This window comes from Papio anubis, chromosome 14 (assembly GCF_008728515.1).
Source record: "Papio anubis isolate 15944 chromosome 14, Panubis1.0, whole genome shotgun sequence".
NCBI lineage: Eukaryota > Metazoa > Chordata > Mammalia > Primates > Cercopithecidae > Papio > Papio anubis.
Genome location: NC_044989.1, coordinates 92274849 through 92299261, shown reverse-complemented (window position 1 = coordinate 92299261; position 24413 = coordinate 92274849). Strand labels below are relative to the sequence as shown.

The 24413-nt window shown below is 39.0% G+C and overlaps 1 protein-coding gene across 2 annotated transcripts in view; it reads left to right on the top strand.

The window, feature by feature from the left end:
• LOC101012313 (acyl-coenzyme A oxidase-like protein) overlaps positions 1-24413 on the top strand; it is a 163529-nt gene that overhangs the window by 119982 nt on the left and 19134 nt on the right. The window contains exons 7-8 of one of the 2 annotated variants that reach the window (XR_002516844.2): positions 19434-19535; positions 20745-21803. The gene's annotated coding sequence lies outside the window, so the exon portion shown is untranslated. Of the gene's footprint in view, positions 1-19433; positions 19536-20744; positions 21804-24413 lie in introns of those variants that run through there. The other variant, XR_002516842.2, reaches the window with a different exon arrangement.

Here is a 24413-nt window from a genome sequence, read left to right as displayed (position 1 = left end):
ATAAAGTCCACTTGGTCATGATGTATTATTATTTTTATATATTGCTGAATTCCATTGCTAATATATTGTAGGGGATTTTTGCGTCTATGTTCCTGAGAAATCTTGGTCTGTAGTTTTTTTTTCTTCGTGTACAATCTTTGTCTAGTTTTGGTATCATAGTAACACTGGCCTCATAAAATGAGTTGGGAAGGGTTCCCTCCTCTTCTGTTTCCTGGAAGAGATTGTGTAGAATCAGTGTTATTTTTTATTTAAATGTTGGGTAGAATTCACCAGTGAAAGAATCAAGGCCTAGAGATTTCTTTTTTTTACAATCTTTTAACTATGAATTACATTTCTTTAAACTTTAATAAGACCATTCTTGTTACGTATTTCATTTTGTATGGCTCTTGGTAACATGAAATATTCAAGGAATTATTTCATTTCAGCTGTTATCAAATTATGTGTGTAAAGTTGTTCATGGTGCTTTATTTTATCCTTTTGATTTCTGTGAGACTGTACTGCTTTCCACTCTTTCATTTTTGATTTTAGTAATTTGTGTTTTTCTATTTTTGTCTTTGTTAATTTGTAAGAACTTTATCAATCATTTTTTTGAAGAACAAGCTTTACTTTTACATTTATTTTTCTCTATTATATTTCTATTTTTATTGATTTCTGTTTTTATATGTATTATTTATTTTCTTCTGGTTGCTTTGAGTTTTACTCATATTTTTCCAGTTTCTTGAGGTAGACTTAGATTATTGATTTTAGACTTTCTTCTTTTCTCTTGTAAGCATTTTATGCTATAAGTTTACCTCTGAGCACTACTTTCCCTGCACCCCACAACAACTTGTATGTTGCATTTTCATTGCCCTTGAGACTTCCTCCTTGACCCATGAATTATATATAGAATTATATATGGAAGTGTGGGGTTTAATTTTTAAGTGTCTAGAATTTGTCCTGTTATCTTTATGTTATTGATCTCAAATTTATTTCTAATGTAATCAGAAAAGATACCTTGTCTAATTTACGTTTATATTTTTTTAATTGTCAAAATTTGTCTTGTTACCCAGGATATGGTCTATCTTGGTGGATATTTCATTTGTCCTTAAAAAAATATGTATTTGCTATTGTTGAGTAGAATGTTATAACGTCAAGAAGATCTAGTTGGTTGATAATGTTCTTCAGTTCTTTGTATCCTTGCTGATCTTCTGTCAATCAGCATTCTGTCTATCAACTAATAATCTCAGTTCTATCTATTACCAAAAGAGTAATGTTGACATACTCAACTATGCCTGTGGATCTGTCTACTTATCCTTTCCATTCTGTCTGATTTTTGCTTAATGTATTTTAAAGCATTGTGTGTGCATTCACATTTAGCATTATTACATCTTCTTGTTTCATTAACCTTTTTTATCATTATGTAATTTCCTCTTTATTCCTGGAAGTCTTCTTTTTTCTGAAGTCTACATTGTCTGATAGCAATGTAAATACTGCAGGCTTCTTTGGATTAGTTTTTGCTTTGCATATTTTTTTGTCCTTTTAGTTTTACATCTATCATTATATATGGAGTTATTTTCTTGTGCACAACTTATGTTTTTTTAAAACATTTATTCTTAAAATTTGTCTCTTGATTAGTATTTTTAAACTATTTACATTTAATGTGATTATTGATGTGTTTGGATTAGGTCTATCATTTTATTTGTTTTCTGTTTTCTCTTCTTTTCATTCCTCCATTTCCTCTTACATGTTGTGTTAGTTTCCTATGGCTACTGTAACAAACTACTGCAAGGTTGGTGAAGTAAAACAACAAAAAAATTATTCTTTGACAGTTTTAGAGGTCAGAAGTCTGCAATCAGTATCACGGATACAAAATCAAGGTGTTGGCAGGATTGTGCTGCCTTTGGAGGCTTCAGAGAAGAATCCATTCCTTGCTTCTTCCAGGTTCCGATTGCTGCTGGCATTCCTTGACTGTGGCCAACTCATTCCAATCTCTCTTTCCGCGGTCACATTGCCTTCTCCTCTTCTGTCTGTGAAATCTCTTTTTTTTTTTTTTTTTTTTTGAGAGGAGTCTTGCTCTATCGCCCAGGCTGGAGTGCAGTGGCACGATGTCGGCTCACTGCAAACTCCGCCTCCTAGGTTCACGCCATTCTCCTGGCTCAATTTTTTGTATTTTTAGTAGAGACGGGGTTTCACTGTGTTAGCCAGGATGGTCTCGATCTTCTGACCTTGTGATCCGCCCACCTCGGCCTCCCAAAGTGCTGGGATTACAGGCGTGAGCCACCGCACCCGGCCTGAAATCTCTCTCTTATAAAGATGCATGTGATTGCATTTAGGACCCACCTGAATAATCCAGAATAATCTCTCCATTTTAAGAATCTTAACTACACCTGTAAAGGCCCTTTTCCCTTATAAAGTAATATTTGCAGATTTCAGGAATTAGGATCTGATATCTTTGGATGGCTATCATTCAGCCTGCAACACATACCTTCTTTTGAATTACTTGAACATTCTTTAGAATTTCATTTAAAAGAAATTTAACTATATCTCTTTGTATATGTGTTTTTCTGTTTAGTAGTTGCTATAAGAACTACAATATGTATACTTAACTTTATAATTTACTTAGAATCAATATTTTATCTCTTCAAGTAGAATGTAGAAACCTTACCACCATAGTGTTCCTCTCCCCTCTTTCTGTCATACACATCTTATCAGTACATCTACATTCCCTGGAAACCACATCAGACAATATTTTGCTTTCAAATTTTGCTTTCAATCATTATACATGTTTTAAAAGAATTATGAGAGGAAATAGTCTGTCATATTTATTCAGATGTTTACCCTTTCCGTTACTCTTCCTTCATTCCTGATTTGTATTTACCATTTCCGTTTTTCCTGCCTTCATTTTGCTTCTGACTGAAAAACTGCTTTTAGCAATTTTTTTTTTGAGCAGATTTGCTAGCAACAAATTCTGTTTTCTCATTGGTAATTTTTTAAATCTCATCCTAATTTCTGAACGATCATTTACTCGACATATAATTCTGGATTGACAGTTGTTACCTTTAGTACTTGAAAAACGTTTCTGGTCTCTACAGTTTCTGATGAGAAATTCAATTATTCAGCTTATTTTTCTCCTAGAGGTAATGCATCAGTCTTTCTTCAGCTGCTTTCAGGAATTTTTCTTTGTTTTTAGATTCCAGATATTTGATTATGATGTGTCTGGGCATAAATTTCTTTGTGTTTATCCTGTTTGGGGTTCATTAAACTTCTGAAACCTGCACATTTGTGGGTTTTCGCCAAATTTAGGGATTCTTTTGCCATTATATCTTCAAGTACTGCCTTCTTTCTCCTCTCCTTCCATGATTCCAATGACATGAAAGTTAGACTTTTTGTTACAGTCCCACAGGTCCCTGAGGCTCTCTTTTTCTTTGCCAGTCTATTTTCTCCCTGTTGTTCAGATAGGATAATTTCTATTATTCTATCTTTTAGTTTATTCAGTCTTTCCTCTGTCTCCATAGTTCTGCTTTGTAGCTCATTTTTCTTTTAATCAGTTTATTTTTCAGTTCTAAAATGTCTACTTGATTCCTCTTTTGTATTTTATATTTTTTTCTTTTCCTTTTTTTTTTAATTATTATTGTTTTAAGTTCTGTGGGTACATGTGCATAACATGCAGGTTTCATGGCCATGGCACCAAAGTTGGCTTGCTGCACTCCATCAACCTTTGCCTAGCACCCAATGTACCTATCATTTACACTGTGTATAACTCCTAATGCAGTCCCTCCCCTGCCCTCCCCTCCCTCCCCCTCCCCATGACAGGTCTCTAGTGTATGATGTTCCCTTCCCGAAAGTCCAAGTGATCTCATTGTTCAGTCTCACCCAAGAGACATGTAGGGCCAGTTTTCTGCCTGCATAGTTCTGTTGAGAATGACGCTTCCAGCTGCATCCATGTCCTGCCAGCCACACACAAACTCATCCTTTTATGGCTGCATAGTAATTCCATGGTGTATATGTGCCACATTTTCTTAATCCAGCCTGTCACCGATGACATTTGCTATTCAAGTTCTGCCATGCACAGTCCCACAAATAAATATACGCGTGTCTTTATAGCAGCATGATTTATAATCCTTTGGGTATATACCCAGTAATGGGATGGTTGGCCATATGGTACTTCTAGTTCTGATCCTTGAGGAATCGCCATACTGTTTTCCATAATGCTGAACTAGCTTACAATCCCACCAACAGCAAAGCGCCCCGCCTTCCCAACATCCTCTCCAGCACCTGTTGTTTCCTGACTTCTTAATGATTGCTATTCTGAACGGTGAGATGCATCTCATTGTGGTTTTGATTTGCATTTCTCTGATGGTCAGTGATGATGAGCATTTTTTCATGTGTCTGTTGGCCATGAATGTCTTCTTTGAGAACTGTCTGTTCACATCCCTGCCCAATTTCTTTTGATGGCTTTTTTTTCTTGTAAATTTGTTTGAGTTCTTTGTAAGTTCTGATATTAGCCCTTTGTCAGATGAGTAGGTAGATTCACTCTGCCGCCCAGGCTAAAGTGCAATGGCATGATGTCAGCTCACTGCAACCTCTGCCTCCCATATCCAAGCAGTTCTCATGCCTCAGCCTCCCAAGTAGCTGGGACTACAGGGGCCCACCACCATGCCCAGCCAATTTTTGTATTCCAAGTAGAGGTGGGGTTTCACTGTGTTGGCCGGGCTGGTCTCGAACTCCTGACCTCAAGTGATCTGTCCACCTCAGCCCCACAAAATGCTGGGATTACAGGCGTGAGTCACCACACTTAGCCTGTATTTTCTACTTCTTTACTGAAACTTACTATTCTACCATTTGTTTCAAGAAGGTTTGTGATTGTTCATTAGATAATTTTTAGAATAGCTACTTTAAAGCTTTTGCCAGGTAATTCTAACATCTGTGTCATTTTGCTGTTGGCATCTGTTGATTGCCAGTTTTCATGCAAGCTACATTTCTTTTCCTTCGTATGCTGAAAAATATTTATTTTTATATTCTTTATTTTTATATTTTTATTAAATTATTTCCTAGGCCTTTGAATATTATGTTATGAGATTCTGGATGTTGTTTAAAACCTATGGAGAATGTTGGTGTTTTTGTTTTAGCAGGCAATGTACCTGGTTATGTTTGGGCTACAAATTTCAGTGCACCTTCTGTTGATTGTGATTCCAATGTTGGTTTAGCCTTCAAACCTTTTGCAGCACTATTTAGCTATGTTCCATGTATGCACCACTCACAGGCCAGTCTGGCATCTGAATTCTCATCTGTTTACTAGTTCAGTTATTAAGGCCTTTTTAAAAAAGCTGTATATTTATTTGTTTATTTATTTTTAAAATTTTTATAAATTTATGGAGTACAGTGCAATTTTGTTAATACATGCATATATTCCTTAGTGGTAAATTCAGGGATATTAGGGTTATTCCTTGGGTATTCCATAGGGTATTCATCACCCAGATAGTGTATATTGTACCCATTAAGTATTTTCTCATCATCTATCCCCCCTAGCCTCTCACCCTTCTGAGTCTCCATTGCCTGATTCCACATTCTGTGTCCTAGTGTATACATTATTTAGTTCCCACTTATAAGTGAGAACATGTAATATTTGTCTTTCTATGTCTGTTCAAAGTCTTTTGTATGCTAATTAGCATAAAATCCATGCATGAAAGCCTCAGACTGCATTCAACATTTCATAAATAACTTTATGGGGCTGCTTTCCCAAGTCCTGCCTCTCCATGACCATTCTGATACTTTCTGGTTCCCTGGGGCTTCCTCTCCTCATCCTCCAGCCAGAAAGCTGAGGTTTAGTTATCCCACTCTGCTACATGCACATGCTTCCAGGGACATGAGCAGCATGAGGATAAAGAGTTAAACTCACTGCCAGTTTTGCAGCACTTTGAATTCTGATCTTCTTCCCTAATCTACCCACCACTATTTATTTTTCAGAGTCCACAAGTAGCTTCTCCATGCACTCTGTCCAGAATTATGGCTGTGTTCAGTGAAAGAGATGGGGGAAGTCATCTCCTCTATGTTACGCAGAACCAGAGCCCATACATAGCCTATACCTTTAGTGAGAGTCATCTTTTTTTTTAAATTCTGATTAGTGGAGGTACTACAGTGTGGTAGGCCAAAAAAAAAAAAAGAAAAAAAAAATCTTTGATTTCTGAAAGAATTAATTCCATTCAGGGATTCGACTTCTTCCTGGTTTAGTCTTGGGAGAGTGTATGTGTCCAAGAATTTATCCATTTCTTCTACATTTTCCAGTTTATTTGCATAGAGGTGTTTATAGTATTCTCTGATGGTAGTTTGTATTTCTGTGGGATCAGTGGGGATATCCCCTTTATCGTTTTTTGTTATGTCTGTTTGAGTCTTCTCTCTTTTCTTGTTTATTAGTCTGGCTAGCGATCTATTTTGTTAATCTTTTCAAAAAACCAGCTCCTGGATTCATTGATTTTTTGAAGGATTTTTCGTGTCTCTATCTCCTTCAGCTCTGCTCTGATCTTAGTTATTTCTTGTCTTCTGCTAGCTTTTGAATTTGTTTGCTCTTGCTTCTCTAGTTCTTTTAATTGTGATGTTAAGGTGTTGATTTTAAATCTTTCCTGCTTTCTCCTGTGGGCATTTAGTGCTATAAATTTCCCTCTAAACACTGCTTTAGCTGTGTCCCAGATACTCTGGTATGTTGTGTCTTTGTTCTCATTGGTTTCAAAGAACTTATTATTTCTGCCTTAATCTCTTTATTTACCCAGTAGTCATTCAGGAGCAGGTTGTTCTGTTTCCATGTAGTTGTGCAATTGAGGCAGTAATTAATAGCCTACCAACCAAAAAAAAAAAAAAGCCCAGGACCAGATGGATTCACAGCCAAATTATACCAGAGGTACAAAGAGGAGCTGATACCGTTCCTTCTGAAACTATTCCAAATAATAAAAAAAGAGGGAATCCTCCCTAACTCATTTTATGAGGCCAGCATCATCCTGATACCAAAACCTGGCAGAGACACAACAACGAAAAAAAGATTTCAGGCCAGTATCCCTGAAGAACAACAATGTGAACATCCTCAATAAAAAACTGGCAAACCAAATCCAGCAGCACATCCGAAAGCTTATCCACCAAGATCAAGCCGGTTTCATCCCTGGGATGCAAGGCTGGATCAACATATACAAATCAATAAACATAATCCATCACATAAACAGAACCAATGAAAAAATCACATGATTATCTCAATAGATACAGAAAGGCCTTCAATAAAATTCAACACCCATTCATGCTAAAAACTCTGAATAAACTAGATATGGATGGAATGTATCTCAAAACAATAAGAGCTGTTTATGACAAACCCACAGCCAATATCATACTGAATAGGCAAAAGTTGGAAGTATTCCCTTTGAAAACCAGCACAAGACAAGGATGCCCTCTCTCATCACTCCTATTCAACATAGTATTGGGAGTTCTGGCCAGGGCAATCAGGCAAGAGAAAGGAATAAAGCGTATTCACATAGGAAGAGAGGAAGTAAATTTCTCTCTGTTTGCAGATGACATGATTGTATATTTAGAAAACCCCATCGTCTCAGCCCAAAATCTCCTTAAGCTGATAAGCAACTTCAGCAAAGTCTCAGGATACAAAATCAATGTGCAAAAATCACAAACGTTCCTATACACCAATAACATACAAACAGGGAGCCAAATCACGAGTGAACTCCCATTTAACATTGCTACAAAGAGAATAAAATACCTAGGAATACAACTTGCAAGGGATGTGAAGGACATCTTCAAGGAGAACTACAAGCTGCTCCTCAAGGAAATAAGAGAGGACACAAAAAAAAACATTCCATGCTCATGGGAAGAATCAATATCATGAAAATGGCCATACTGCCCAAAGTAATTTATAGATTCAATGCCATCCTCACCAAGCTACCATTGACTTTCTTCATGGAATTAGAAAAAGCTACTTTAAATTTCATATGGAACCGAAAAAGAGCCTGTATAGCCAAGTCAATTCTAAGCAAAAGGAACAAAGCTGGAGGCATCACATTACCTGACTTCAAACTATACTACAAGGCTACAGTAACCAAAACAGCATGGTACTGGTACTAAAACAGATATATAGACCAATGGAACAGAACAGAGGCCTTGGAAATAATGTAGATGTGTACATCTACAACCATCTGATCTTTAACAAACCTGACAAAAACAAGCAATGGGGAAAGGATTCTCTATTCAATAAATGGTGTTAGGAAAACTGACTAGCCATATGCAGAAAACTGAAACTGGACCCCTTCCTTACACCTATACAAAAATTAACTCAAGATAGATTAAAGACTTAAATGTAAGACCTAAACCCATAAAAATCCTAGAAGACAACCTAGGCAATAGCATTCAGGACATAGGCATGGGCAAAGACTGCATGACTAAAACACCAAAAGCAATGGCAATAAAAGCCAAAATTGACAAATGGGATCCAATTAAACTAAAGAGCTTTGGCACAACAAAAGAAACTATCATCAGAGTGAACAGGCAACCTATAGAATGGGAGAAAATTTTTGCAACCTATCCTTCTGACAAAGGGCTAATATCCAGAATCTACAAAGAACTTAAATTTACAAGAAAACAAACAAACAACCCCATCAAAAAGTGGGTGAAGGATATGAATAGACATTTCTCAAAAGAAGACATTTATGCGACCAACAAACATATGAAAAAAGCTCATCATCACTGGTCATTAGAGAAATGTAAATCAAAACCACAATGAGATACCATCTCATGCCAGTTAGAATGGCATTCATTAAAAAGTCAGGAAACGACAGATGCTGGAAAGGATGTGGAGAAATAGGAACACTTTTACACTGTTGGTGGAAGTGTAAATTAGCTCAACCATTGTGGAAGACACTGTGGCAATTTCTGGTTCTAGATTCCAAGGATCTACCATTTGATGCAGCAATCCCATTAGTGGGTATATACCCAAAGGATTGTAAATCATGCTACTATAAAGACACATGCACACATATGTTTATTGCAGCACTGTTCACAATAGCAAAAACTTGGAACCAACCCAAATGCCCACCAGTGATAGACTGGATAAAGAAAATGTGGCACATGTACACCATGGAATACCATGTAGCCATAAAAAAGGGTAAGTTCATGTGCTTTTCAGGGACATGGATGAAGCTAGAAACTATCATTCTCAGCAAACTAACACAAGAACAGAAAACCAAACACCACATGTTCTCACTCATAAGTAGGAGTTGAACAATGAGCACACATGGACACAGGGAGGGGAAGATCATACATCGGGGCCTGTCAGGGGGTTGGGGTTAGGGGAGGGATAGCATTAGGAGAAATACCTAATGTAGATGATGGGTTGATGGGTTCAGCAAACCACCATGGCACATGTATACCTATGTAACAAACCTGCATGTTCTGCACATGTATCCTAGAACTTAAATTATAATAATTTTTAAAAAAGAATTAATTCCAACTCTTACTCTATCATTTAACTTTCTTCATGCCTCTGTTTCTTCATGTGTAAAATGGGGGCTGTGTCAGGGGTCCCCAAGACTATCCTCAGTTTCAGGGATTTGCTAGAAGGTCTCATAGGATGCAGATAGGCTGTTATATTCATATAGTTTATTACAGCAAAAAAAATACAGATTAAAATCAGCAAAGGGAAAAGGTACAGGGGGTAAAGTCCAGGAAAGATCAGCAAGCTTCCAATTGTCCACTTCCAGTGGAGTCTATAGACAGCATTTAATTCTCCAAACAATGACGTGTGACAACATGTGCAAGGTGGTGGCAACCAGATCACCCAAACCTTGGAGTCCAGGGTTTTTTTTTTGTTTTTTTTTTATCAGTCACATAAGCATGTAGCACTCATGTGACTGACCTCAGCTCCTCAGACCATATCGCACAACTCCCCTAGAGGTAAAAGTGATGCACCATGGCCCAAAGGTCCAGGCATACAAACACACTCATACCAGGAAAGATACTACAAGAGTTCAAAAGTCTCTCTCCCAAGAGCCAGGCAAGGGCCAGTCCGGAAAACTTTGGGTTTGTGCAAGATTTGAGCAGCCCAGACCTGTTAACTGTTTCCTGCACAGGTCTACAACTTTTAGCTTTTAGAGTTATTATGAGGACTAAATGAGGTGGATATAAAATACCTTGTAGTGTCTGACACATGGTAGGTGTTTGATAAATATTAGCTATTAGACTCTGTAGACAGAGATTTCAAAGAGGCACATGGATTTGTGAGGAAGAAAAACAGAAACATTATTCTGACAATACATCCAGAAAAAAAATGTGATTTGGGGCCAGGAGTGGTGGCTCATACCTGCAATCTCCACACTTTGGGAGGCCAAGGGGAAAGGATCGCTTTAACCCAGGAGTTCAAGACCAGCCTGGGCAAGATGGCAAGATCCCATCTCTCCAATACAATAAAAAAGGTTATGATTTGAGACATACTTATAGAAACCAGGGTAGGAGTAGAGGGACTGTCTTATGGACACAGGTCTAAGGAACACACACACACACACAAACACACACACACAATGAGAAGTGGAAGGATTGTGGGGGAGACATTTGTCCAAATATAAACACAAAGCATTTAATAAATGTCAGTAGGGCCAAACCCCAGCATAACATGAGGCTTGACAAATAATCTTATACAAATTTAAAAGGCCATTTTTAGCTATATTCAAGATGTGAAGAGATGGACTCTTGGTTTAGGCAAGAAAAATTTGGTATTAATATGTGGCAAAAAGAAAGCAAAGCGACTTATCTCCTATTATGTTCTCATCTTCTCTCTGAAGGAATGTTGTTCTCAGTTGGAAAGGACTTGTGATTGACAGAGATTTCAAACCAAGGAGGACAAAAGAAATTCCAGAATATTATAAATAAGCAAATGTCCACCTTTTCGAAGACAGCTAACAACACAATGACAGGATCAAATCCACACATATCAATACTAACCTTGAATGTAAATGAGCTAAATGACCCAATTAAAAGGCACAGCGTGGCCAACTGGATAAAGAGCAAGACCCAATAGTATGCTGTCTTCAAGAAACCTGTCTCACATGCAATGACATCCATAGGCTCAAAATGAAGGGATGGTGAAAAATCGACCAAGCAAATGGAAAACGGGGAAAAAAAGCAGAGGTGGCAATCCTAATTTCAGACAAAACATACTTTAAGCCAACAAAGATTTTAAAGGCAAAGAAGGACATTACACAATAGTAAAGGATTCAATTCAACAAGATGTAACTACCCTAAATGTATATGCACCCAACACAGGAACACCCAGATTCATAAAGCAAGTTCTTAGAGACCTATGAAGAGACTTACATTCCCACACAATAATAGTAGGAAGCTTCAGCACCTCAATGACAGACAGATCATTGAGGCAGAAAATTAACAAAAGTATTCAGGACCTGAACTCAGCACTGGATCAAATGGACCTGATAGACATCTACATAACTCCCCACCCAAATACAACAGAAGATACCTTCATCTCATTGCTACATGGCACATACTCCAAAATTGACCACACAGTCGGATATAAAACAACACTCAGCAAATTCAAAAACACTGAAATCATACCAACCGTGCTCTTGGACCACAGAGCAATAAAAGTAGAAATCAAGACCAAGAAAATTGCTAAAACCATATAATTACATAGAAATTAAACAACCTGCTCTGAATGACTTCTGAGTAAACAATGAAATTAAGGCAGAAATCAAGAAGTTCTTTGATACTAATGAGAACAAAGATACAATATAGCAGAATCTCTGGGACACAGGTAAGGTAGTGTTAAGAGGGAAATTTTTATCGCTAAATGCCCACATCGTAAAGTTGGAAAGATCTGAAATTAATTACCCAACATTACAATGAGAGGAACTAAAGAAGCAAGAGCAAGCCAACCCCTAAACTAGCAGAAGACAAGAAATAACCAAAATCAAAGCAGAACTGAAGGAGATTGAGACATAAAAAAAAAAAACAAAAGATCAACAAATCCAAAAGTTGGTTCTTTGAAAAAATTAATAAGATAAATAGAACACTAGCTAGACTAATAAAAAAGAAAAGAGAGAAAGTCCAAATAAACACAATTAGAAATGACAAAGGGGATGTTACCACCAACTCCACAGAAATACAAATAACCATCAGAGACTCCTATGAATCTCTGTATACACACAAACCAGGAAATCTAGAAGAAATGGATAAGTTCCTAGACACATACATCCTCCCAAGGCTGAACTAGGAAGAAACTGAATCCCTCAACAGACCAATAATGAGCTCCAAAATTGAATCAGTAATAAATAGCCTACCAACCAAAAATAGCCCAGGACCAGATTCACAGCCGAATTCTACCAGATATACAAAGAAGACCTGATATCATTACTACTGAAACTATTTCAAAACATTGAGAAGGGACACCTCCCCAACTCATTCTATGAGGCTGGCATCATCCTGATACCAAAGCCTGGCAGAGACACAACAAAAAAAGAAAACTTTAGGGCAATATCCTTGATGAACATAGGTGCAAAAATACTCAAGTAAATCCTAGCAAATCAAATCCAGCAGTATGTAAAAAGCTAATCCACCATGATCAAGTAGTTTTTATCCTTGAGATGCTAGGTTAGTTCAACATACACAAGTTAATAAATGTGATTCATCACATAAACAGAACTACAGACAAAAACCATATGATTATCTCAATGGATGCAGATGAAATTCGATAGATATATGTGAATGGAATTGCACTTCCTGATTTGGCTCTCAGCTTGGATATTGTTGGTGTATAGAGGGTGGGTTGTTGGTTTATTGAGGGTTTTTAACATGAAGGAATGTTGCATTTTATCGAACATCTTCGATAAAAGCCACTGAAGGAACATACTTGAACATAATAAGAGTCATCTATGAAAAACCCACAGTCAAAATTATACTGAATGGGCAAAAGCTGGAAGCATTCCCCTTGAAAACCAGCACAAGACAAGGATCCCCTCTCTCGCTACCCCTGCTTAACATAGTAAGTCCTGGCCAGACCTATGAGGCAAGATAAATAAATAAAAGGTATCCAACTAGGAAGGGAAGTCAAACTATTCCTGTTTGCAGACGACATGAATATATGTCTAGAAAAACCCTATGGTCTCTACCCAAAAGCTCCTTGAGCTAATAAACAACTTCAGCAAATTTCAGGATACAAAATCAACATATAAAAATCAGTAGCATTCCGATACACCAACAAAATCCAAGTTCAGAGCCAAATCAGAAATGCAATCCCATTCACAATTGACACAAAAAGAAGAAAATACCTAGAAATACAAATAACCAGAAATGTGAAAGATCTCTACGATGAAAATTATAAAACACTGCTCAAAGAAATCAGAGATGACACAAACAAATGGAAAAACATTCCATGCTTATGGATAGGAAGAATCAATATTGATAAAATGGCCATCCTGACCAAAACAATTTACAGATTTAATGCTATTCCTCTCAAACTATCAATGACATCCTTCACAGAACTAGAAAAAGCTCTTTTAAAATTCATACAGAACCAAAAAAGATTCCAAATAGCCAAGGCAATCCTAAGCAAAAATAACAAAGCTGGAGGTATCATATTACTCAACTTCAAACTGTATTACAGATACAGGAATCAAAATATCATGGTACTGGTACAAAAACTGACACAGAAACCAATGGTACAGAATAGAGAGCCCAGAAATAATGCTGCACACCTACAATGCAGCACACCATCTGATCTTTGACAAAGCTAACAAAGCAAGCAATGAGGAGAGGACTCCCTAGTCAGTAAATGGTGCTGGGATAACTGACTAGCCATATACTAAAGACTGAAACTGGACCCCTTCCTTCCACTATATACAAAAATCAACTCAAGGTGGATCAAAGACTTAAATGTAAAACCTAAACCTATGACAACCTGGGAAATACCATTCCAGATGTAGGAACTGGCAAAGATTTCATTACAAAGATGCCAAAAGCAATTAAAACAGAAGCAAAAATTAACAAATTGGATCTAATTAAACTAAAGAGTTTCTTCACAGCAAAACAAACTATCAGCAGAGTGAACAACCATCCTACAGAATGGGAGAAAATATTTGCAAACTGTACATCTGACAAAGGTCTAATATCCAGCATCTATAAGGAACTTAAATTTATTTATTTATTTATTTATCTTTTTTTTTTTTTTTTGAGACGGAGTCTCGCTCTGTCACCCAGGCTGGAGTGCAGTGGCCGGATCTCGGCTCACTGCAAGCTCTGCCTCCTGAGTTTACGCCATTCTCCTGCCTCAGCCTCCCAAGTAGCTGGGACTACAGGCACCCGCCACCTCGCCCGGCTAGTTTTTTTGTATTTTTTTTTTTAGTAGAGACGGGGTTTCACTGTGTTAGCCAGGATGGTCTCGATCTCCTGACCTCGTGATCCGCCCGTCTCGGCCTCCCAAAGTGCTGGGATTACAGGCTTGAGCCACCGCACCCGGCCAGAACTTAAATTTATAAGACAAAAACAAACAACCCCATTGAAGAGTAGGCAAAGAACATGAAGAGACACTTCAAAAGAAGACATACATGTGGCCAACAAGCATATGAAAAAATGCTCAATATCACTAATCATTAGAAAAATGCAAATCAAAACCACAATAAGAAACCATCTCACACCAGTCAAAATGGCTATTATTAAAAAGTCAAAAAATAACAGATGCTGGCAAGGTTGCAGAGAAAAAGGGGACGCCTATATACTGCTGGTGGGAGTGTAAATTAGTTCAACCATTGCTGAAAGCAGTGTGGCAATTCCTCAAAGAACTAAAAGCAGAATTACCATTCAACCCAGCAATCCCACTACTGGGCATATACCCAAAGGAATATAAATCATTCTACCATAAGGATACATGCATGCATGTGTTCACTGCAGCACCATTCACAATAGCAAAGACATGCAATCAACTGAAATGCCCATTAATGGTAGGCTTCATAAAGAAAATGTGGTATATATACTATGCAGCCTTAAAAAAAAAATGAGACAATGTCCTTTGCAGGAACGTGGATAGAGCTGGAGTTCATTATCCTTAACAAGTCAGCATAGGAACAGAAAACCAAGTACTACTTATTCTCACTTTTAAGTGGGAGCTAAATAATGAGAACACATGGACACACAGAGGGGAACAACAGACACTGGGGCCAACCTTAGGGTGCAGGGTGGGAAGAGGGAGAGGATCAGGAAAAATAACTATGGGGTACTAGGCTTGGTACATGCATGATGAAATAATCTATACACCAGACTCCCCATGACATCAGTTGAACTATACCCACACATATATCCCTGAACCTAAAATAAAAGTTAAAACAAAAACAAGAAAAAGTAGATATGGGAAACTATAGAATCTGAGATTAATATAAATCCAAGTTAAAATTCTACAAAAGACTATTCCAGATAGTTTATGTACAAATAGAAAAGGGACCATCACTAGAAGGCTGCCTAGTTAAGTAAGGATAAGTAAAGATTAATTAAGTAAGGTTTATCCTTCCTTTCTTATACGTCCTTTCTTAATCAGGTTACTGGAAGAGAAAATTTGGGCCCAGGTGTGGTGGCTTACGCCTGTAATCCCAGCACTTTGGGAGGCCGAGGCAGGTGGATCACGAGGTCAAGAGATTGAGACCATCCTGGCCAACATGGTAAAACCCCATCTCTACTAAAAATATAAAAAATTAGCTGGGCATGGTGGTGCAAGCCTGTAGGCCCAGCTACTCGGGAGGCTGAGAAAGGAGAATCACTTGAACCAGGGAGGCAGAGGTTGTAGTGAGCCGAGATCACACCACTGCACTCCAGCCTGGCGACAGAGCGAGACTCCATCTCAAAAAGAAAAAAAAGAAAAGAGAGGAAAGTTGGAAAAATGGATGATGTGTCTCGATTTTGGCCAACATTTTGCCAAACTCTCAGGATCTCCTATAGATCAACTAGAGAAAGAAGAGTCAGGGAATATTCCATTAAATAAGTTTCCAGAGAGCTTGAATCAAGCTTCAGATAACTTGAATTAAGCTGATGTAGACCTATCAGCTGACAAGACTTTACAAACTTGTAAATGACACAACACATCAGGTGACTTAACCAAAATTCATAAAGAACTCCTTGGGGGAGTTCAAGGTAGGCCATATCAACAAGATGACTTTAAAATAAATTTAAAATTAAAATCATTCCCTTAAGGATGTATATATGTATGTATGGGTTAGTTGAAAATAGTTTATGGGGGGAAAGGCTTAGTTAGGAATGTCAAATGATCAAATGTTTGATATAAACCAAATGTGCATGGTATTCTTTCACTTATTTATTCAAAAATATTATATACCAACTATAAAAGCACATTCTGCCTTGCTTTGCATGTAAAAGTGTAGAATCCAAAACTAGGGCAATGATGGTGCTGCAGACACCATAGTGATGAGACAACACTGGATATTGCGTTTAGTTTTATAAGACACCTTGGAGAAGAGAATTAACCATCCAGACTAGGCCACCAGTTTCAAGGTGGCCCAAGAGTTGAAACCAGGTGTTAAGAGGAGATTGACAATCTATCGAGGCTGATCATCCTGAAGATGGAAGACTAAGTGAAGATGTGAAAAATGTCTTTAAATATTTTAAAGGCTATTGTCTGGAAGCTTTCATAGACTACTGCTTGGTTTCTTAGGTAGCAGAAGTTATAACATCAATAGCTATGAGTTATACGAAATTGGGTTTCAGTTAATATCACACAGTGTGTCAGCTCCTTTACCAGACCCTAGGCATATAAAGATGAGCAGGACAAGATCCCCTTCCTCACAGTTAATCCATAAATTCATATTCCATATAGAGAAGTGGCTTCAGACACAATGGCTCTTTCAACAATGAGATTCATTAGGAAACTGGATGCCTCTTAACACACTGAGCTCCCATCTCTGGAACACAAAAGGAAAGACATTTCAGGTACTGTTTGGGGCACTGAGGCTGGGCTGATGGTACCTGTGCCTAGCTGTGGTGTTCTGGTAGCTTCCAAGAACCAGGACTCCTATTTACCAGGACAAGCAAAGGGGGTAGCACAAGGAGAGTCTGAGCTGTGTTCCTGGAGGAAAGCAAAAGATTAAAGCCAAAAAAGTGGCCCTGAGAATCAGGTACAAAAAAGCCACAGACTGTCAACAGGAGAGCAATTCTCGAGTCCAAAGAAGGGAAGAGCAGACATAGCCAGGATGCATGGTGTGAGCCTGGGGAAAACCATCATTTGGGAACAGCCTGGGAATGCCGGCCAGTTAGTGGCTTGTTGGGAGCTCCATGTGATCAAGCAGGCTTTGGCTTGGATCAGATGGGATTGGACAAGACGCTGAATGACCCTTTGTCAGGGGTGTTAGAGATGGGACTTGTGATAGATGTCTTCCATTTGCCTCTGTAGCTCTGCTCACCACTCTTCTCTACCCCGTGTGGATCTAGGAAGTTGACCTACATGGCCTGCATCCGTGGAATCCTCGCCCTTTGGATCTAGTTTGGTTTAGATAACAGCTAGAGCAGTGGTTTGGAGTCTTTGAAGAGGTCCTGCATATCCCTTGTTAGCTGAGAATAGCTAGACATTAAAGAGCGGGGAAGAGAGTGGAGTTAGAATCCCTCTGTTCCCTGCTTGCCTCACCATGGGGTCACCTTGGGATTGCTGTTTTTCTTGGATGAGGGTCACAGCTCCTCTTAAAATGTTCCTGTTTACATAGCTTTTTCTTCCAGGATCCAGCAGCCACTCCCTGCCCTCTACCCTCTAAGCCTAGAAGGTGGTAACAGCTCCAGTTACTAGCTCCAGGTACTGCACTATCTCTTAGGGATCTCCTACATCTTGTCCATCCTATTTAAATACTTCTTAGATTATACTAATGTGAACGTATCATCTGTTTCTTGGTTGAACCCTGGCTGATACAGGATTCTGGATTGAGTAACAAGATGGACTAGATTATTTCTAAGAACTCTTACACTTCTAGAGCTCCGGATTTCTTGTCACTGATCTTATATTTTTGTATACCTGAGTGATGAGGATTAAATTTCTGCACCTAGAAACTCACAGCAAATATTTTTGTAGCACATAAGAAGTTCATCTAGAGACTCATGATTTGGCTTAACCACATAATTTATATGATTTATTATTTTTATAAGAATTTGTGTCTTCAGTATGAATTGCAGTTCATAGTCTCAGTTGCTCACACTATGTCTGAAGGGTCAGCTAACATCTTTATTGGTGTCATGTAAAAGAGCCAAAGGGCACTTAATCTGGCCAAGCAACTACTGTCCAGACTTTGGCAATTTCATAAAAGAGCTGAAATTAATCTGAAATATCTTTCATAAATAAGCTGCTCAGCCACACTGTGACACTTTCTGGGAAGATTGAATAGTTGAGGCTCCTCATAATGATGCTGATCCAAGGACACGCCAGAACCTCAAGAAAAGAACGAGGAGACCACAGGGTCTGCGTGACTGTGAACCGCATGACTTCTGAGTCTGATAAGCCATAGAAGGCAAATTGTCTTCTGGTGGGAAGATCATTTCTATTTGACTCAGAATAAGAGGGTTTTGTTTTTGCTTGGTTTGGTTTTGAGGCTGTCTTACTTCTAAGGAGTCATTATCTTTTAGAGATACACAGTGAGATGTTTGTGGATGAAATGATATGACTGAGGTCTGCTTTGCAGTGATACAGAGAGGGGGAATAGGTGGGAGCAGAGTCAAAACAAGATTCGTGGTGAGTGGATATGGGTGATGGAGACATGAGGCCCATACTATGCTCTCTATTTTTGTGTGATTTTGGAATTATTGAATATTAAGAGTTATGTGAATAAACAGTTAAATAAAAAGTGACTTCTTCCTACAGGGAAACTCATTTATTTTTGCTTGGTACCCATGATGTGATGCAGAAGCTCTGTGTGTAGGTTTCAGAAACGTAATAGGAAAAAACATATTGAAACAAAATGTAAATGAGGATTGCTATTCTTTTGTGAAAGTTTACCCAAATCATGCTCAATGGAAAATATCAAGATATTATTATTCAGGATGTACTTTTAGAGTATCTTTCATGTGGACTTTGCTGTATGGACTTTACTCCTAAATAACTTGGGGTAGAGGAGAACCAGGTAAGTTATATATGAAATAAGATTGGTTGTGAATTAAAATTTCTTGAGTTTTGGGGAAGGATACATGGGAGTTCATTTTACTATTTGTTCTACTTTTGTATATGCTTTAAATTTTTCATAGAACTTTTTTAAAAAAAGAAATCTATACTGCACATCCAAAACATGGCCATTTTACATTAGGAAAGTATTAACTTTTATGATTTTATGAAATGTAATATTATGTTATTTCTCTTTCACCTCCTTAGATTTTGTGTTTTCTAATATATTGCTATTTGTCCATTTCTTTTGTTTTCCCCCACTCCTTAGTTTTGTCTGTTGTATGGAACCAAGTTGGTGTTTCAGGAGCGGGCCTGGTATTTAGAACATAAATACTTGACTCCCGTGGCCAGCCTGAGGATCGGGAATCAGGTAAGGTCCCTGGGGTACAGAAAAACACTTTGTACATCAGCCTGGTCTCTTTGCTTTCTTAGTAAACAGTCCTGCCAATCTTCTATCGGTTTCCACTCATGGATTTTTATGCCTCTGGGACTTCACATATATGTTTTCACTGCCTATCATGATCGTATTACACTTCAGAGTTTAGGTGACAAGGGAATGACTCATTGTACATGAGCTTTCTAAATGAAAAAGAGAGGAAGGTGTCAAAGTGTTTTCCTTGTCGTGGCAAAAAAAAAAAAGTATTAATGATTTCTTTTCTGCTTCTTATCAAAGCCCATTAATACATTGTTCATATTAAGAAGAAAGACCCGGGGTATTTTTATGTCAGTAGTAGCCATGGAGAATTCAATACAATAGCTATGGAGCACCTGAAAAAGAAGGTGAGGCCAGTATTCACCACTAAAATGCTACTGCAAAGACAAAGAATGTGAAACAGCACACTCATCAGTAAAACACATTTCTGAGTACGTCCTTTCTGCAGGAGAGATGCTGAAACGCAAACAGGTATAAGACTCAGTCTCCACATAAAGGGAGCCCATATCCAAGGACACAAAACCAACTTTAAAAACATAAATACTGGCCAGGTGTGGTGGCTCATGCCTGTAATCCCAGCACTTTAGGAGGCTGAGGCGAGCAGATCTCCCGAGCTCAGGAGTTCGACTCCACCTTGGACAAAATGGTGAAACCCTGTCTCTACCAAAATACAAAAAAATTAGCTGGGCATGTGCCTGTAGTCCCAGCTACTCGGGAGGCTGAGGCACGAGAATTGCTTGAGCCCCGGAGTTGGAGGTTGCAGTGAGCAGAGATCGTGCCACTGCACTCCAATTTGGGCTACAGAGTGAGACTCCATCTCAAAACAAAACAAAACAACAACAACAACAACAGCAAAACACACACACACACACACACACACACACACACAAATACTCTCACAGGGGCATGGAGGTTTTCAAATGAACTTGGCCATAAGAATAAATTCAGAGTTGACAGAACAGATGTCTTAGGAATAAATGCCATTCTTATGCTAGACCTTGAAGAATAGAAAATTAAGAGGTGGTGGCCCAATTGAGAGGGGAAAATGCAGTTGAAACTTCAGACAGGGTTGATAAAGGGAGGAAGATCATAGAAATGGAGTACTTGGACATATTAATAAATAATACAGACTTTACCTGTCTAAAGGCAAACCTGGAGAAGTCTTCAGGAATCAGACTACAGTGGACCCTGGAGAACCTGGAAGAACCTTTTTCCTTTTCAGGAAAACAGAGAAAACTATATGTAATGATGCTACAGTAATGTATTTCTATATAACAAATGACTCCAAACTTGTGACTTAAAACAACCACCACGTATTATTTGTCTTGGTCCATTTTTTGCTGCTGTAACAGAATACCATAGACTGGGTAATTTATAAGGAAAAGACATGCATTGCTTACAGTGCTGGAAGATGGAAAGTCCAAGGTCGAGGGGACCACGTCTGGCAAGGGCCTACGTGTAGCACCATCCTATGGAAGGGAAGAGCAAGAGAGCGTGAAAGCAAGAGAGAAGGAAGGGAGGGGTTGAACTTATCGTTTTATTAGGAAACACTCCTGAGATAACAGCATTAATCCATTCATGAGGGCAGAGCCCTCATGGCCTATTCACCTTCTAAATGTCATCTCTCTCATCACTGTTGCATTGGGGATTAAGTTTTCAACACATAAACTTTGGGGGACATATTCAAGCCACAACATCATTTCTCATGATTTTGCACTCTAGACAGAGTTCAGCTATTAACAGACAGTTCTGCTCCATGTGGTGGCTGCTGGGGTTAGGGGTTCAAAATGACTTCTTCACTCTTATGGCTGGCACCTCAGCTAGGATGACAGGAATAGATGGGCAATTGTCTCCTTCCATGTAGCCTAGTTTGGGCCTGTTCACAGTAGGGTAGTTTCAGGTGGTCGAATGTTTTATTTGATGGCTTCCAGGAAGGAGAAAGTAGAAGATGCCAGTCTTCTTAAAGGATAGGCCAAGAACAAACAGTGTTACTTCCACTGAATTCTATCAGTCAAAGGAAGTCACAGTGCCAGCACAGATTCAGAGCTGGAGGAGAGACTTTACCGCTTGATGTGAGGAGTACATGTACATGCTGGGAAGGAAAGAATTGATGGCAGCTATCTTTGAAGACTATTTCCCACAAAGAGAGTGCCCACTTTGGGAAGATGGAAGAATACTTTTTAATTAGGAAAAAAAAAAAAAAAACTACATAAGGGAAGATTTTAAATCTGTGCCACCAGGTATTTCAGTGACACAGAATTAGATAAACAATATACAATATATCAGAGGAATATTTAGTGAAGGAAATGAACTTTCATATAAAACATTGAAGTGCTTTTGTATTTTTTTTTATTTTTTTTTTGAGATGGAGTCTTGCTTTGTCACCCAGGCTGGAGTGCAGTGGCATGATCTCAGCTCAGTGCAACCTCAGCCTCCCAGGCTCAAGTGATTCTCTTGTCTCAGCTTCCTGAGTAGCTGGGATTACAGGCACCCGCCACCATGCCTGGCTAATTTTTGTGTTCTTAGCAGAGATGGGGTTTCACCATGTTGGCCAGGCTGGTCTTCAACTCCTGGACTCAAGTGATCCGCCAGTCTTGGCCTCCCAAAGTGCTGGGATTACAGGCATGATCCACCACACCCGGCCTGCTTTTGTATTCTTACAGTGCCACATGCTTTCCACACTTCTCACTTACTGGATCCTCTTAACAGCCTGGGAGATAAGCAGGCAGGAGCCAGCCACTGTGGAACAAGCTTTATCTGTAGGGCTATAGGACATCTCAAAGCCTTCTTTGTCACATCGCTGAGCTGCCAACCCTGAGCACTCATCCCGTTTGCTGGTATCCCCAAAGGGGAGAGGATAGTGGAGCTGGCACAAATCCTTCCTTTCCCACTGCCACCATAACTCTTTGCAGGGATCTCAAGGCTTTAGAGAAATGATTTGCAGCCATTCTTCACAAAAAATATCTGGGACCCTTGGTCAATTGAAAGTGCTACATGAAAGTGTGCTTGCAAAGACAGTGTGCTTGCAGAGAAGATTAGAAGAGACTGGGCTGACTGGTATTACTGACATGGGTCCAGGTGTTTTCACATGATAGCTCTCCACAGTTACTGATTCTTTCTTCAGGTGCATCTAACATTCTGGTTACTTCACCCCCCTAGTTTTTAATTCCAATTGTTAGAATTTTTATTTTTAAAATTATTGTTATGTTATTATTATTATTTTGAGACAGAGTCTTGCTCTGTAACCCAGGCTGGAGTGCAGTGGCCTGATCTTAGCTCACAGCAACCTCTGCCTCCCGGGTCCCTGTTCAAGCCATTCTCCTGCTTCAGCCTCCCGAGTAGCTGGGATTATAGGCACGTGCCATCACGCCCAGCTAATTGTTGTATTTTAGCAGAGATGGGGTTTCCTCATGTTGGCCAGGCTGGTCTTGAACTCCTGACCTCGTGATCTGCCCCCTTCGGCCTCCCAAAGTGCTGGGATTACAGGAAAAAAGAAATTTTTTATGTCATACATGTCACTTTTTCATTTCCTGTTCCCCAAAGATATATTCAATGTTGTATTTTATTTTGTATACGTTGAAACCATGGATTTGCCAAGCTTGTCCAGAATACCTGCCTAGTACCCATCAAAACTGACGATGCATGAAAGACAAGAAAAGACTGAAGCCATCACAGTGCAGAAGAGACTCAGGAGACGTGATGACTAAATACAATGCAGTATCCTGCACTGAATCCTAGGACAGAAGTATATGAGTTTCTATGAGGAGAAAAACTGGAAAAATCTGAATAAAGTCTATCGTTTAGTTATTAGTAATGCATTAATATTGGTTTCCTAGTTTTTACAATGAGCCCTAGTTATGGGGAAACTGGGTGAAGGGCATATGAGAAATCTTGTTATCTTTGAAACTTTTCTGTAAATCTGAAAGTATTCCAAAATAAAAAGTTTGCTAAAAACAGCAAAAAGTTAGCATAGGGAGATGGCAATCAGCCCAAACTGTTTCTAAATAAATAAAACTTTCCAGAACACCCAGGACTTACACTGACGCTCCAGTCTAATGGCAATTAGAAATGCATATATATATACTTAAAAATTATTTCATTCTCACTAGGATCTTCAAGGAAAGTAAGGCTAATATAATCCCCATTCAACAAATGAGTAAAACTAAGAAAGAGAGACATTAAATGACTGAAATGACTGTCCAAGAGTCTAGCTGAACACAGAAACCAGAACTCCGAATCCCAAATGGAGGTGGGTTAAGCTCCAGGCATCACCCATTTGTAGTCCTGCTTGTTCCCTTGGCACACTATAGGGCACTAGATGCCCTGAGGAGTTCACACGCTTCCCCAAAGCGGCAAAATCCATCCACATATTCAGAAGGTAGCCCAAGTGCCCAGTTGTTCACCTGAGGCCCCACAAGAGAGGGAGTTGGGTTGAGGTTTATTTTTAAAATTCCAATCCCCGCCAGTCCTTCAAATTAGATAACTAACACCCGTTCTTTTGTCTGGAACTTCAGTGTTGTCAGAGCAGGTCCATATTCATTCTCATATCATCCTCACAAGCACCCTTTGGTGTGAACAGCTGTTACTCCCCTGTAGGCACTGGGAAACTGAGGTTGACTTGCTGCTTAGTGAGCAAATGGTAAGCTGGGGCTTCTATGGCAGGTTTTGGACTCCACTCCACTGCTGTCCTAGTGTCTCCCAGGCTGGGGAGGAGGATGAGCTGCTCCCCCTTGCTGCCCTCTCTGTGAGACCTTGGCTTGAAGGCCAGTGGTGGTGCCCCGGGGCTCCATCCTAACAAGGTCTCTAAATACACAA